The following is a 16,545-nucleotide window of genomic DNA, read 5'->3' on the forward strand; positions in this document are numbered from 1 at the left end:
TTGGACCAGCCGAGTTACTTCACTATGGTAGCTAGCTCACATACTTCATTTCTCTCCGCAGTGAGAAATGCAGTCACGTACAGTGCACAAGTACTATGGAGTTGGTGTGAGGAATTGAAGAAGATGCGGTGCAGGTGCATGGTGCTTGACTTGACTTTAGGCACGCTGCATTTTAATAGTCCATGTCAGTAAAGACATGTGAGTTTAGCTAGTCTGGTTTTCCTTTATTTTTATACATTTTCCTATTCGAATAATTGTGTGGATGGACGTCTAGACCGGTGGCGAGAGTGTGTCTGTGTGCCTTGCAGCATCTCCAGCCGTTTGGCCCCCAGCGCACCGGCGGTTTTTCACCCTGAGGCGATCGAGTTTTCAGCCGCGCCTCTAGGTTTCGGCCCCCGGACGCCCAAAAAAATTGAACTTGTCTTTCCCGCTGCCAAAACACGCCACGGGTTCGGCGATCATCATGCCACAAGTCGGCGATCATCATGCCACAGATCGGCGATCAAACATGCCGAAAAGTACGGCGATTGAAAGGAATGAATCGTAGACATGAAACGCATCAAACGGTAGGCTCCTCTGCCGTGGGACTGGCCGTGGTCGGCGTCGCAGTAGGCGTGGGCGTGCTAGGGCTCGGCGTTGGCGTGGCTTCAGTGCTCGGGCTGGTCGTCGGCACAGCTTCAGTGCTCGGGTTGGGCATCGGTGTTGGCGTCGTCGTGGGCGTAGGGGCGGTGGTCGCCGCCGGTCCGTGCATCTGGTTCAAGATGAGGCCGCGCTCCGCCAGGTACCACGCCTTCACCTGCTCGTCCATCGTAAACATGTCTGCCGCCATCAAGAACGCCAGGTCGGTGTTTCTCTTCTTCGCGGCGACGTTGGTCCTGAGAAGGTCGAGCTTGATGTCCTGCTTCGTCATCAACGCCGACCACCTCGCGTCGGGTTTCTCCTCCCTCTTGTCGGCGCATTTTTTGGCGTCGGGATGCACTGCTCGATCGATGATTACAACCGTTCGGCAGCGGGTGCCGCGTCCCTCGCCACCTTGGCTCTTTTGTTGCCATCAGGGCGCCCTTCTACCGCCGTCGGGGGAGGCACATCCGGCTTGTAGGTCTCCTTGGCCTTAGCGAGAGCGAGCCGACACTCCCTCCACTTCTCACACGACTCGATCCTCGTGAACACGTGAAGGAACTTGAACTCTTGGTTGCTGTTGTCCTGGCGAAACATGCTGAAGGCGAAGGCAAAAGTGTCGGCGAAGTACACGACGAAGAACTGGACCGGCGACCGATGGCCATACATGACCCTCGACGTTGGCGCCGCTTTTCGAACGAGCCGCGACCTCCTCTTGAATCCCATGCCACTTGTTGCATGCCGTCTGGATGGTCGCCTAGTGGTTCGCCATGGCCTTCTCGCCGCGATCCATGTGGATGTTGGCAAAGTCGGAGTCGACCAACTTGCGCTCGTCGAACACCGTCTTGATCCTTCTCCAGTACGTGTAGGCGTTCTGATTCGAGCCGGTAATCGGGTCGATGTTGACGGTCTTCCATGCCTCGGCGAGGCACTCGTCTTATCGTCCACTTGATGCGAGGCTCGCCCGGGCGGGCTTTGGCCGCCCGCTTCTTCTTTCCCCCTTTCGGCGCCACCGCCTCCACCTCCGCCTCTGCCTGTTCTTCCTCCTCCACCTCCTCTCGGCGTCCTCGAGCTCGTCGTCCATGTCGACGGTGGCGTCCATTGTTTCTTCTTGTGCGCTAAACCCGGACATGAAGCGGCGGCGACCGAGCCGCTCGCGACGATCTCGTCCATGTCGGCATCGGTGTTGCTGAACTGTGGCGCCGAGGCATGCGTGAAGGGTAGGGCGCCACGACGCAGTGGCGACGCAGGTGAGCCTGAGTAGACCGGATGCGAGTAGCTGTATTGGGTGTTGAGGCCGACGGTGAACGCGGGGGAGGGAGTGCGGTGGTCGGGGTTGAAGTCGAAGGGGGAGGCACGCGGCGGCGAGCCATGCGGGAAGGTGATGTTGCACTAGTGCAGAATCGGGTTTATATATATATATATATATATATATATATATATATATATATATATATATATATATATCATCGAATTTCTTGTACGACCATTCACATACACACATACCCAAGCCTCTATATCCGGGAGCGTTTTTGCTCCAATATTTACCCACTTGGTTGAAAGTGACTCTTGGGTAGGTTTGAATCTGGCACGTGTATTATTTTGGTACATGGATGTGTACAAATGAGTGGTGTGTCTAGGTTTTCATTTGAAATTTTTTGAACGTGTGTGCAGCTTGGTTTGGTTCATTTAGTATTTTCTGTTTTGTGTGGGTCAAGTTCATCTCCTGGCAGATTTTTTTTGCTTCGATGCTTCTTTCAGTTTTTGATTGGTTAAACAGTCCGGTCGTTACATCGCTGTCGATCTCCTGATTGGTTATTGGATTGTGTTCTGGCCGCTGTTGGTTCGGTTGTCACGTCGCTGTCGATCCTGCCGCTGTTGGGCCAGGTCCGTTTCTGGGTTCCTATTCGTCATCGGTTTGTGCGTCGGTTGCTGTTGGGCCAATCGTTGTGTCGCAATCTGGTCCTGTCGCTGTTGTTGCGTGCGTGCCGCTGTTGCCTCGGTCGGTCTTTCTTTCGTTACGTGCTGTTTTGTTTCTTTCCGATGGAGCGGTGCCGCTTTGCAGCGTTGGTTCGGGAGTCCGCTAGATCGATGCCGCTTTTCTGCGTTCCTTCATCTGGAGGATTCTTTAGCTTTTCATGAATAGACTCCCACCGTCGTCCACCGCCCACCGCCCACCGATCCATCGTCGCTGCTCTACAAGCTATAAAAGGATCTCCTCGGTGTCCCTCCATTAGCATCGTCTCCACGGCCCTTGCTCGATCTCTATAGAAGTTGTGTTCTTCTGTTTCTTTTCACTCACCACAATCAAGCCATACGGGGAGCGCAACCGTTGAAAAAGGCGAGCAGGCGAGGTTGATCTTGATGGCGTCCAACTCCTCGCCGGCAAGGCCGTCCCATGGGGAGCGCCGCCTGTCTCTCCCCAGGCACGCGGCCTGTCCTCTCCAGCGTTGGTTCTCCATCCCTCTGCCTCCCGGTATGTGGGACACGCTGTGTCCCTCGCCTCGCACCCTTCTTCTTAATCAGTCATGTGCAAGGGAGGGCCGGCGGTACGGTTTGGCTTTGGAAGTCGGCCATCAAATCCTGCTATACAACGCTGGTGAGATGCAACACCAAATATTTGAGTAGCGGCCATGGTGGCTCCAGGGCCCCGACCTGCTCTTCGATCCTTTTCTCTTCTTTTTCTTCTGAGATGGAATGGTGCTCTGTACGCCGCATCCCCGAGCATGCCCTACCATGGTCGGATCCTAGCGGTCTGCGGCCTTCCTTGACGAGCGGCGTCACGGTCCATGGCGTTGGTGGAGGCGACGATCGAGACGGCGGGCAGAGACAACACGGAACCCTGGATGTTGTGCACCTGGCAATGAGGATCACGACCGACGAGCGGATGGACGACAATACCGCGGAGCTATTGCTCTGCGACCAGCTGCTATTAGCGCCACCCGGTAGTTAATGCCGGCCACCCGCCACGCGCCTCGCGCTGCGTAGTTTTGGTAACCTCGAGCGCCTGTAGCTCTTCACCCATGGCATGAAGTTGGAGCGGGCAAAGCTCCAGCGGTTCGCCTTCTCCCTGTCTGCACAGGAGAAGCAGGTTTCTCTGGCCACTTATCTCTCTCATTTTCTAGCTAGAAATTGCTCTTTTTTTTATGTGCTTCACTTATTTCTACTAGATGCATGTTACTGCTCAAATTCTTTGTATTTCGCTTGGGATCTCGATGGACCTCATAATCTTCTCTGAATTTAATCGTGCTGCAGGACCTACGGGAGATGATCTCTAGACACTGCAGGAATTCATATGGACCGCCACCAATTTTATTTGAAGATAACCGTGAAATGCATACAGAAGAAACTAAAAAGATAGAAGTATACAGAGATCATTGATTCTCATAGTCACTTACCCACCAAGAAATCTACATGATAGTTTCTTTTGTAAAATGTATATAATTTTGTTTTTATTTCTCACAGTTTGTTTATTTCCGTTGCCTTATCTTCAGTTAAGCACGTATTTTTTTAGAAGTTAACCGGATCTTAGTATCCTCTTTATGTACAGGCCAAGTAAATTTTATAGGTTCAATTATTAATTGTTGCACATAGTTGGATTTGTTTCTAAGTTCTGCTTTATTCTATAACAGTAGGGATGTAGTTCTCCAGAGTTCAGTGCTATGATTAAGTAATTCATGTAATGAGTAAATAGGTGACACTCAGATTGTCAGAATGTGCTTAGTGTAGTACATAAATAATCCTACAGATGAGTTACTTGTATAGCACTTTCTGTGGATTGCAGGTTTGTAATGCTTATTGTGTTTCTAGGTCTGTACAGCACGTAGGATCTTGCAAAGAGAGATAATTTTGAAGTTATTTCGTATTTGCTATGTGTAGTGTACATGCAGTTTTTGTTTTGTTTCATGTGGTCCATCAAGAATCTACAAAATAATTTCAGAGTTGTTAAAACAAGACTCACCACATGAGTGAGACTAGGATGTTCAAGGCTTCAGGCACTGGACAGAGAGAGCTCAGTCACAATTTATATGACAAAAGGAGCATGTTTATTTGTGTGAGGGAGTAAAGGGTCCATATTTACAGAGCATCGTGATGCTTTTAAAATTACAAGTACAGTAGTTCAGCATAGGACTTTCCCTGCTGCTCTAATCCGCTTGACCTGTTCAAGGGATGTTTTGTTGTTCCTGTGTGGTCGATGAAAATTGGTCAGAAACTGAGGTCTTCCAATCCACCACACAATATGACCTGCTAATCGACATCAACTACTATGCCTTACAGTTTCATCTATTTTGATGTTTGAAGCATCTATTTTGAAGAGATTAAACGTATCTTTGGAATCTTGATTCCTGGGTATGTATTCAGATCTATATATTTTTTAATCTTTTTGTAATGGCTTGATTCTTGCCACCATTTGTTTGCCATTATCTGCATCCGCATGCAGATTAAAAATGGAAGAGAAATCAATGAACTGTATTATTTCTCAGTACATAGATCGGACAAATTTGATCGTATATATGGCATATTCAGATCTTTAAGGCATGGCCATCTCAGCAATAATCAGTAGCAATGTGTACTTCCTACTTTTCTAAAATATATCGATCATGTGATTGAATAAATCTTTGCTTTCCAATTCACCTTTATACATTGCTTGCCTTATTGTAACCCCAAAATTGTACACGTACATTTTTTCTCTAAAATCTAAATTAGTCAAATAAAAGTACTTAGCAAACTAGCATTACTATGCCGCAACGTATTTCGTCATGATGCATCAATGGGCGCCGCGTGCCGCCACGTGGGTATCGCTAGTATATATATACAATTTGGTATATACAATTTCTCCTATAATTTGCAGGTCATTACATGGAGACATTAGGTGTAATGGTATTCTTCTTTGGGATCTATGACCTGGTCGAGCAAAAATCCCGCTATTTCCTCTTGAATTGCTCGTACGTGATCCGTTGGTAGGAGCTTATCCCGCATCTCTTGCATCTTTATTAAAAAATAAGATCAATATGAATATATTAGTCGTGTGTATATATATTAGATCGTGATAAAAAGAATTGTGAATAGTGTTCTGGCAAACATACCCAAAGTTGTCTATCACTTTTGAACCTTTCGGACGTCATCATGCGAATGTTCTCGTAAACGTAGTATGCACATAAATTATTCCCCTGCGTCTGCCTCAAGGCCTTTACGAGAATATATTTCAATCAGATAATAATTAATCAACATGATAATGGTATTAAAACTAGAATTAAAGAGATGCACGGACGTAGCTAGCTCGTATTACTTAATTAATTACCTTGGGTCGCACCCATTTCAGCTGTTCTTTCCATTGGCCGTCAACCTGTTTGATGAACTTTTGCCAAGCCCTGCCCGCTGGCAATGAAAATGAATAAAAAAGTTATTAATTAGTTAATATCAGGAAATGAAATAAAGAGGCCGACATAGTGTGATAATGATTGAAATTACCTGTCGACCATCCCCCTCATGATTGCGTAGTCATTACCGTCTTTAAGTAGCAAGTCCAGTACTTGAACTTTTCCCTCATCAAGTTCAATGATTAGCAGGATCCAGTGGAAACTGCATGCGCACATGTTTGTATAATTAAGCAGGCATGTGCATAACTCATCAACTATAATTAAGCGGGCATGTACTACTTATCAACATCTAGTAAGAAAACAAAATTTGTAGTACAAGATAGTGTCACTCACCCGAAGTTGTAAGGAAGTAGTACTTCTGGTTGGGTATTTAGTCGCTTCAAAAACTCTAGCAAGCTTCTCTCTGTGTCTTTTCATACATCTTTATTCTGCATAATACCATAGAAAAGAATATAGCGAGGATAACTACAGGTAATGAACGAGCACAGCTAGCTAGAGACTTAAATTATAGAAAGAAATCACTTACAGACAATAGCAACTGACAATAGATTTATCGAGTGCGTCTTGATTGAATAACTGAAATATTTCTTGAAAATCAACCCACAAATCTTTTGCATGGAAGTAATGTTCTTCCTTGACTTTCACCATGAGGGACTCTCGCCCGTTCTTTACTTCTCTCAGGTATCACTCATGCAATTGATACATTTTCGTTGATAGAAGCGGGATCTCCTCAGGCTTGACCAGAGGTTGCCCGCGGACAAATTTCTATCTTAATTCCTCCTCTGTAAACGTTTGGAATTCCTTGATGCCTAGGAGTTGTTGAACAGTGACACCGGCCTCTTTAGCCTGCCTTCTATGATCGTCGGTTATTACCAGCTGATCGGCGGTACTCCCATTTGGTTGTACAATGAGTGGGGGATCGATTGTGCTGCCTGCTCTCCCAGCTGGGGAACAGTTTTCCCGCTTTTTCGCCAACTGCTTGGCTCGAGCTCGAGCTCGACTCCTTCTGTTTTTGTGCACGATATGACTTCTTGATAGAGCGCTCATAGTCTGAGTCCCGGTGCTTCACAGCCGGTTGAGCATTATCAATAAAGTGTTGTATGACTTTCTCAGGTACTTTCTCCTTTGGCGGCAGGGGGGGTCGGTGCAAAATGGTCCTTCACTTGGGCAGCCACTTCGGCGTCAGTTTCCTCATCAGTCATGTGGTAAGGCAACTTCGGAAGAGGCTTGAGGCTTGGACCATATTTGAATTTCTTGCATGTTCTACCGCTAGCCGCCGTAGCTGTGGTGCCTCTCTTACCCTATTGCTGAGGCGGCGGAGACGGCTGGCGCGGTGTCAGACTTGGAGGAGGAGGAGTCGGCTGACGCGATGCCAGACTTGGAGGAGGAGGACTCGACTGATGCGATGCCGGACTTGGAGGAGGATGAGTCGACTGACGTGGAGCCGAACTTGGAGGAGCAGGCCGAGTCGACAGACGCGGCGGACTAGTTGGAGGAGGAGTTGGTGGCCTTGGAAAGATGATGCAATCCTTTCTCCATAGAATGATACGATGTATGGCCTCTCCCAGTGCGCGCTCCTCGTCACCTCCAGGAATGTCAAGCTCTAGCTCATCATATCCTGTCATCACTTCATCAACCGCGACACGAGCATAGCCAGCTGAAATCAGATTGCAACCGAAAGTTGCTTCAGGAGGATTTGTTAAAGCATAGCTGTCCGCCACCTTCATGGACATGTTCTTCACTTTCATGTGTAGCTCACAAGTAGTCCTATCTTTGATATCATCCACAGGGTATCTAGCCAGCAGTGCATCATCGGCTGGGTGGAACCCACGCTGCTTCTCGGCATAGATGGGATGGTGCTATCCAATGCTGGATCCGCTGCTGAGACGCCCTTTCCTAGCTAAGTGAGTTGATCTGCTCCTTCTGTCGCATGAAAGTGCGTTCCAACTCCGCATGCTTTGATTCTACCTGTTGAAGGCGGTCTGCTTCCTGCTTCCTCTGCTCCTCCTCCAGCTTCCTCTTCTGCTCCTCCTGCTGCTTCTTTCTCGCACGGCTTCTGTAGTCGGCGTTCCAATCTGCAAACCCTTCATACCACAGAACAACGCCTTTGCCTCGTGTTCGTCCCGGGTCTTTAGGATTCTTCAGGGCGCGCGCAAGCTCATCATTCTCTCTGTTGGGCGTGGACACCCCCGTTCGAGCCTATTCTATTGCAAGAAGTAAACCACCGGAGGCTTCTTTAAGACTTGCCCGCTTCCAAACCAGCCCTGTCTTTGGGTCCAACTTCCCCATGCGCATAAAACCAAGTCCTGCACCTGTCGGGCCAGCTCAATGTAACTAGAGTGACCCTTGCAGCAATCATCTCTTGCTCAGTGATATCCCACTTAGGCCGGGCCACCTCGTAGCTTCCTGGCCCCAGATTATGGTGCCACTTCTTTTTCGCAGCGTTAATCTTGTTTATTCTCTTCCGTTCCTGAGCTGTTTCCGATTCCTTGAAGTTCACGAAAGCGTCCCAGTGATCTCTTGCCTTCTCCAGTGTTCCCTTGAATTCTGGAGTCTACTTTCCTGTTTTGACGTACGTGGCCCATATATTTTTCTTGTGGTTGTTGAATGCTATCGCCATCTTCTTAAGAGCACTGTTCTTGACTTTCTCAAGATCTGCATCTGTCAAATGATCTGGTAGGGTGAAATGTGACATGAGCGATTCCCAAAGCAGATTTTTTCTCTTTGGTCGACAAAAGTAACATCTGGATCTCCCTTTGCTGGATTTTTCCATTCTTGAACGGAGATCGGGATTTGGTCCCTGACAATAACTCCGCATTGATGAATGAACTTGTTCGCATTCTTCTTAGGTTCAAGTGGTTCGCCATTACGTTTGATGGCATCGATGTTGTACTTTACGCCAGCTTGCAACTTTTTGGCCGGGCCTCGAACTGCCCTGCTGCTTGTAGAAGATTTGCTCAATCCGGAGGGCTAAAAGAAGAAAGATCGATTCGTTAATATATATACAAATCAATTAAAACATGTGATGATCACCAGATGCTTTATATAAATATATCTCGCCGGTCTTTGTTATTTTAAGGACAACATTTCCTTCATAATCATTGTTATGGACTTCATGCATTCGTTTGTCTTCATCAAATATCATACCCTCACCGGTATTGTTCAGATATTGCGAGCCGTCATCTTCTTCATTCTCATCTGGGCTCGGGGAGCGTACGATGTCGAACATAGTCTCTTCTCCTTCTCTGCCGGTATTGTCCATAGCTTTTATTTAACTAATGCAGAAGAAAGATAAAACAATTTAGTATTCAAATTAGAATGCATGCAATCGTAAGGAAAAACTAAATCATAGTAGATAATATCCATCTCGAATAATATCACTAATATATACATCTCGAATAATCCTGATAACACTATTGGAATCAGCTTCTTTGCCGTCTGCCATGGCGGACGGCAAAGGCATAGATCCCGGGCGGCAAACTTCTTTGCCGTCTGCCAGCAGACGAAAAACTGCCTATCTGAATAGGTGCCAACAAAGGCCTTCTTTGCCGTCCGCTTCTTAGAAATGGACGGCAAAGGATTGTGCCGTCCGTCACCTGAGGCCGGCAGACGGCAAAGACATCGTACGGCAGTGGGGTGGGGTCAGAGCCGTTAGGGGGTTAACGACGCTCTTTGCCGTCCGCCAGCTGACGGCAAAGAGTCAAAGCTCTTTGCCGTCCGCTGACAGACGGCAAAGAGCTCAGCTAGGCCAGCACTGGGAAGCTGCCACGTGGCCAGCTATGCCGTCTGCCAGCAGACGACAAAGATTCAAAGGTCTTTGCCGTCAGCCAGCAGACAGCAAACTGACCAAATAGGCAGCCAGCGTTCCCAGTTTCTACAGGTAGCTGCCACGTGTCCTCTTTGCCGTCTGTCAGCAGACGGCAAAGCTCTTTGCCGTCTGCTAGCAGACGGCAAAGAGGCTACATATCCCCTGTTTTTATTTATATCCATTTAATTTCACAGGAATTCACACACAGATATACATATTTTTTTCACAGGCACAACAAACATATGATGTATCCAACACATAGCTCCATCCATGACAACATGCATACATAAGAAACACAGTTCCATCCATACATCTTATAGTAATATCACAATGTTCATCCAATACATTGTTCCATGCATCCATATAACAAGTTCCACATATTTTCTTCATCTTATTATGTCATTTGTGGACTAAATAGGCTAAATTATGTCAAAAATGGACTAAACATGCTAAATAAGAAGAAAAATACCGTTATCACGGAGGTGTAGGAATGGTCGGGGCTGCGCCAGTGGCAGACGGAGGTGAAGGACCGGTCGGGGTTCCGGCATTGGCAGACGCGGAAGGATTGGTCGATGCTTGTCGGGAACCATGCTGAACCAAAGATCATTTCCAATAATGTCTCGTTAGCATGATGCAAACTGAAATGTGAATAGTAGTAACTAAGGACCATTCAAATCAAACTCACCGTGGTCACCGGAGCAATCTGGGGCATCGACGGAGGGGCCTGACCATTTTTCTCGCACATGGTCTGCACATTTGGTTCTCACGAGTCAGTCATATTAGTTAGTAATGCGAACATTACGTGCATGATTAGGCTAATATGCACGAGAAACGTACCACGATGAGATCGTATAGGGCCCGGTTAGACGCCTCGTTCCGGTTCCTCTCCTCCTCCAACAGCTTAGCCGTCCTCTCCTCCATCTCCCTCTCCCTCTCCGCCGCCTCCCTTTTTGCCTCCTCCAAAAGCGCTTGGGTGTTCAATCTCTCTTTCTCAACCAATGCCTGCAACACAGCACTCCTTGTTAGCATTGTAATCATCGATGGACGCACACACAATGTAATGGAGGAAAGGTGAGCTCCGCGGGCCGTGCATGAGGCGTTATCTCAGGATCAGAGCTACTCAGGCGCTTCTTGATCTGCGGGAGAGTCCTAGGACAACGTATCAGTCCATCACCAATGGCTTGAGAGCCATGGGACCTCCCGCCACTAGATATCATCACGAGCTCTGTATCAAAAGGATCCTGGCTCGGGTTAAAGTCCTCCCCTTTCCTCGCCTTCCCCTCGTCTCTGTACTTCACAAGCTTGTGGTGGGAGGAGATGTTGGTGAAGCTCTCTGGATGATCTAGGTCAGACTCCGTGAATGGCTTGGCCTTCTTGAACGGGGCCATATGGGCCATGCCATAGAGGTCGAACAGACTTGGCACAGGCTTCTTGTGGTGGTGCGCCTGAGAGAGAGGAACCAAATATTAGTTAAGGGCTCAAGCTAGCATGAAGAATGATATTTCTATGTAAATAGGTCATTTTGGAGCTAAGAAAGGTTATTATGTCATTTTCGACCAAAATAAGCTAAGTTTAGGTCATTTTCGAGGTAACCAAGATTATTATGCCATTTTTGACCAAAGTATGCTAATTATGCCATTATTGAGCTATCCAAGGTAGTTATGCCATTTTTTTAGCTAACTATAACATATTTAGGCATTCTATAGAGCTATCTAAGATTATTATGTCATTTTAGAGCTAATTATGTCATGAATGAACTAGCTAAGATTAGTTTAGGTCGCTATTGAGCTATCGAAGGTAGCTATGCCTTTTTTTAACTAACTAAGCATATTAAGTCATTTTGGAAGGGATAAATGCTAGCATGAAGAATGAAATTGCATGAATCATGTAGCAAACCACATACCCACTTATCCCCGTACTCAAACAGGTTGGAGCTCCCTTGATGGTGTGGCACACCTTCCATTTGGTCGCGCTTATCCTTGGCCCTTTGGTGTTCGACTAGCCATTCGGGAGAGCACCACACATCCACCAACGCCTCCCAACAGTCCATCTTATCCACACACCATCTCGGGGGCACCTAAGTGAGTCAAGAGAAATTTCAGCGCTACGCCTACGAATCAAATCAAGAAAACTAAGTTCAAGGACTTAAGAATAGGTAATTACCTGCATGTACTTCTCCTTACTCAAAAACTTGCCGCGACACTTCTTCTTGGCCCTCCTAATACCCTTCAAGGCATAGTAGTCTCGAACGGCCTGCAGCCGAGCCTCGTGCCGTAAGTTCTGAAGTAGGCGCTTGCACTCGGTTTTGACAACCATACACGCGGCCTCCTGCTCTCCCTCTGAAACCCTGTAGAAGGTCTGCAATCAAACAAGACAACACTGATTAGTACAATCACTAGGTAGTGTTGATTTTTAATTCTGTAAAGGAGAAATTACCCAAAACCGACGGAACACAATGTCGGCCACCGTCTCACACAAGACACCATCGACCCTCTCCTCCGGCGGGGCCGGGGCAACCGAGTACAGCTCCCAGGTCAGTGCTAACTGTGCAACCTGACCCTCACCGGGCAACGTGATCCACCCAGGGAAGTGCTGCCGACAAAGCACACCAAGGACCTGGTTGGGCCTGCGGACACCACGAGGGTGTACCCAGCCCCTGCAGTATGACAAGGCCAACGTATTAGATATTAATTTGAAGGAACATGAAGGCAAAAGGTTAAAAAATAGTAAATGCACTTACTTCAACCCTTTAGGCGCAATCAACCACCTCAGGTCGGGGGTCGTCGGCACGGGCGAGAGCTTTGTACAGCCACTCTTGTAGACCTTCTTGCCCTTCTCAACCAGCTCGTCATCGCTGTAGCTATCATCTAAAAAGGTGTCCTCACTACCATCCTCCGGGCCAGTAGCCTCTGGAGTCTCGTGGGAAGAAGACTGCGGGATCGGAGTCTTCTGGGATGAAGACCCCGTGACCGGAGTCTTCTGGGACGAAGACCCCGTGACCGGAGTCTTCTGGGACGAAGACTCTGGGACCGGACTTACGTGGGGCGAAGGATCGGCGACCCGAGTCTGGTGGGGCGAAGGATCAGTGACCGGAGGTTCATGGACTGGAGTCCGAGACGGGTCCACGTCAGACGGAGCAGTCCTGTGGTCGGGTGAATCAATTGAGGGTGGCGGCGAGGAAGGCATAGCAGCCATACTACCTCTCCCGCTGCCACGTCCACCTCTACCAGCCTTCTTCGTCCTCCCCCGACCTCTCCCAGCCGATGAAGAAGCGCCCGCCGCAGTTGTCTGCATACTGGCTAGCAGCGCTCTCCGGAGGGGCTGGGCTGGAATAATGGAACCACCCCTCCCAGTAGCGCTCGCAGGAGGCTCGGGGCACTCTGGACCCTTGCCCACCATCCTGTCAACACCTGCAATGACAAAAAGTAAACGAAATTAGTACAACATAAAAAATCGGATACCTGACATGAACATAATAATATGTATATAATTTAAGTGTATCATCATCATGAACATAATAAAAATACACCTGACCAACACAAATATTAATATATATGATGTTTTGCATAACAAAATTGAAAAATATACAACCTAACTCATATTTCACAAATATATGACCCCGTCGGGGTCGGGGGTCGGGGTCGGGGCGTGGTTGTGGTGTCAGGGTGTCGGGTCGATCGGGGTGTCAGGGTGTCGGGGTCGAGGTCGGGGTGTGCTGTCAGGGTGTCGAGGTGTGGTGTCAGGGTGTCGGGGGTCGGGGTCGGGGTGGGGGGGGCCGGGGTGTCGATTGTCGGGGTGTCGGGGTGTCGGGGTGTCGGTGGTCGGGGTGTCAGGTGTCGGGGTGTCGGTGGTCGGGGTCGGGGTCGGGGTGTGGTGTCAGGGTGTCGGGGTGTCGGGGTCAGGGTGTCGTCCGGGGTGTCGTGTCGGGGTCGGGGTGTCAGGGTGTCGGGGTCGGGGTGTTCCATGCATCCTTATAGTAATATCACAATGTTCATCCAATACATTGTTCCATGCATCCATATAACAAGTTCCACATATTTTCTTCATCTTATTATGTCATTTGTGGACTAAATAGGCTAAATTATGTCAAAAATGGACTAAACATGCTAAATAAGAAGAAAAATACCGTTATCACGGAGGTGTAGGAATGGTCGGGGCTGCGCCAGTGGCAGACGGAGGTGAAGGACCGGTCGGGGTTCCGGCATTGGCAGACGCGGAAGGATTGGTCGATGCTTGTCGGGAACCATGCTGAACCAAAGATCATTTCCAATAATGTCTCGTTAGCATGATGCAAACTGAAATGTGAATAGTAGTAACTAAGGACCATTCAAATCAAACTCACCGTGGTCACCGGAGCAATCTGGGGCATCGGCGGAGGGGCCTGACCATTTTTCTCGCACATGGTCTGCACATTTGGTTCTCACGAGTCAGTCATATTAGTTAGTAATGCGAACATTACGTGCATGATTAGGCTAATATGCACGAGAAACGTACCACGATGAGATCGTATAGGGCCCGGTTAGACGCCTCGTTCCGGTTCCTCTCCTCCTCCAACAGCTTAGCCGTCCTCTCCTCCATCTCCCTCTCCCTCTCCGCCGCCTCCCTTTTTGCCTCCTCCAAAAGCGCTTGGGTGTTCAATCTCTCTTTCTCAACCAATGCCTGCAACACAGCACTCCTTGTTAGCATTGTAATCATCGATGGACGCACACACAATGTAATGGAGGAAAGGTGAGCTCCGCGGGCCGTGCATGAGGCGTTATCTCAGGATCAGAGCTACTCAGGCGCTTCTTGATCTGCGGGAGAGTCCTAGGACAACGTATCAGTCCATCACCAATGGCTTGAGAGCCATGGGACCTCCCGCCACTAGATATCATCACGAGCTCTGTATCAAAAGGATCCTGGCTCGGGTTAAAGTCCTCCCCTTTCCTCGCCTTCCCCTCGTCTCTGTACTTCACAAGCTTGTGGTGGGAGGAGATGTTGGTGAAGCTCTCTGGATGATCTAGGTCAGACTCCGTGAATGGCTTGGCCTTCTTGAACGGGGCCATATGGGCCATGCCATAGAGGTCGAACAGACTTGGCACAGGCTTCTTGTGGTGGTGCGCCTGAGAGAGAGGAACCAAATATTAGTTAAGGGCTCAAGCTAGCATGAAGAATGATATTTCTATGTAAATAGGTCATTTTGGAGCTAAGAAAGGTTATTATGTCATTTTCGACCAAAATAAGCTAAGTTTAGGTCATTTTCGAGGTAACCAAGATTATTATGCCATTTTTGACCAAAGTATGCTAATTATGCCATTATTGAGCTATCCAAGGTAGTTATGCCATTTTTTTAGCTAACTATAACATATTTAGGCATTCTATAGAGCTATCTAAGATTATTATGTCATTTTAGAGCTAATTATGTCATGAATGAACTAGCTAAGATTAGTTTAGGTCGCTATTGAGCTATCGAAGGTAGCTATGCCTTTTTTTAACTAACTAAGCATATTAAGTCATTTTGGAAGGGATAAATGCTAGCATGAAGAATGAAATTGCATGAATCATGTAGCAAACCACATACCCACTTATCCCCGTACTCAAACAGGTTGGAGCTCCCTTGATGGTGTGGCACACCTTCCATTTGGTCGCGCTTATCCTTGGCCCTTTGGTGTTCGACTAGCCATTCGGGAGAGCACCACACATCCACCAACGCCTCCCAACAGTCCATCTTATCCACACACCATCTCGGGGGCACCTAAGTGAGTCAAGAGAAATTTCAGCGCTACGCCTACGAATCAAATCAAGAAAACTAAGTTCAAGGACTTAAGAATAGGTAATTACCTGCATGTACTTCTCCTTACTCAAAAACTTGCCGCGACACTTCTTCTTGGCCCTCCTAATACCCTTCAAGGCATAGTAGTCTCGAACGGCCTGCACCCGAGCCTCGTGCCGTAAGTTCTGAAGTAGGCGCCTGCACTCGGTTTTGACAACCATACACGCGGCCTCCTGCTCTCCCTCTGAAACCCTGTAGAAGGTCTGCAATCAAACAAGACAACACTGATTAGTACAATCACTAGGTAGTGTTGATTTTTAATTCTGTAAAGGAGAAATTACCCAAAACCGACGGAACACAATGTCGGCCACCGTCTCACACAAGACACCATCGACCCTCTCCTCCGGCGGGGCCGGGGCAACCGAGTACAGCTCCCAGGTCAGTGCTAACTGTGCAACCTGACCCTCACCGGGCAACGTGATCCACCCAGGGAAGTGCTGCCGACAAAGCACACCAAGGACCTGGTTGGGCCTGCGGACACCACGAGGGTGTACCCAGCCCCTGCAGTATGACAAGGCCAACGTATTAGATATTAATTTGAAGGAACATGAAGGCAAAAGGTTAAAAAATAGTAAATGCACTTACTTCAACCCTTTAGGCGCAATCAACCACCTCAGGTCGGGGGTCGTCGGCACGGGCGAGAGCTTTGTACAGCCACTCTTGTAGACCTTCTTGCCCTTCTCAACCAGCTCGTCATCGCTGTAGCTATCATCTAAAAAGGTGTCCTCGCTACCATCCTCCGGGCCAGTAGCCTCTGGAGTCTCGTGGGAAGAAGACTGCGGGATCGGAGTCTTCTGGGATGAAGACCCCGTGACCGGAGTCTTCTGGGACGAAGACCCCGTGACCGGAGTCTTCTGGGACGAAGACTCTGGGACCGGACTTACGTGGGGCGAAGGATCGGCGACCCGAGTCTGGTGGGGCGAAGG

The sequence above is a fragment of the Triticum aestivum genome, chromosome 2D (assembly GCF_018294505.1).
Source record: "Triticum aestivum cultivar Chinese Spring chromosome 2D, IWGSC CS RefSeq v2.1, whole genome shotgun sequence".
In the NCBI taxonomy this organism is placed as follows: domain Eukaryota; kingdom Viridiplantae; phylum Streptophyta; class Magnoliopsida; order Poales; family Poaceae; genus Triticum; species Triticum aestivum.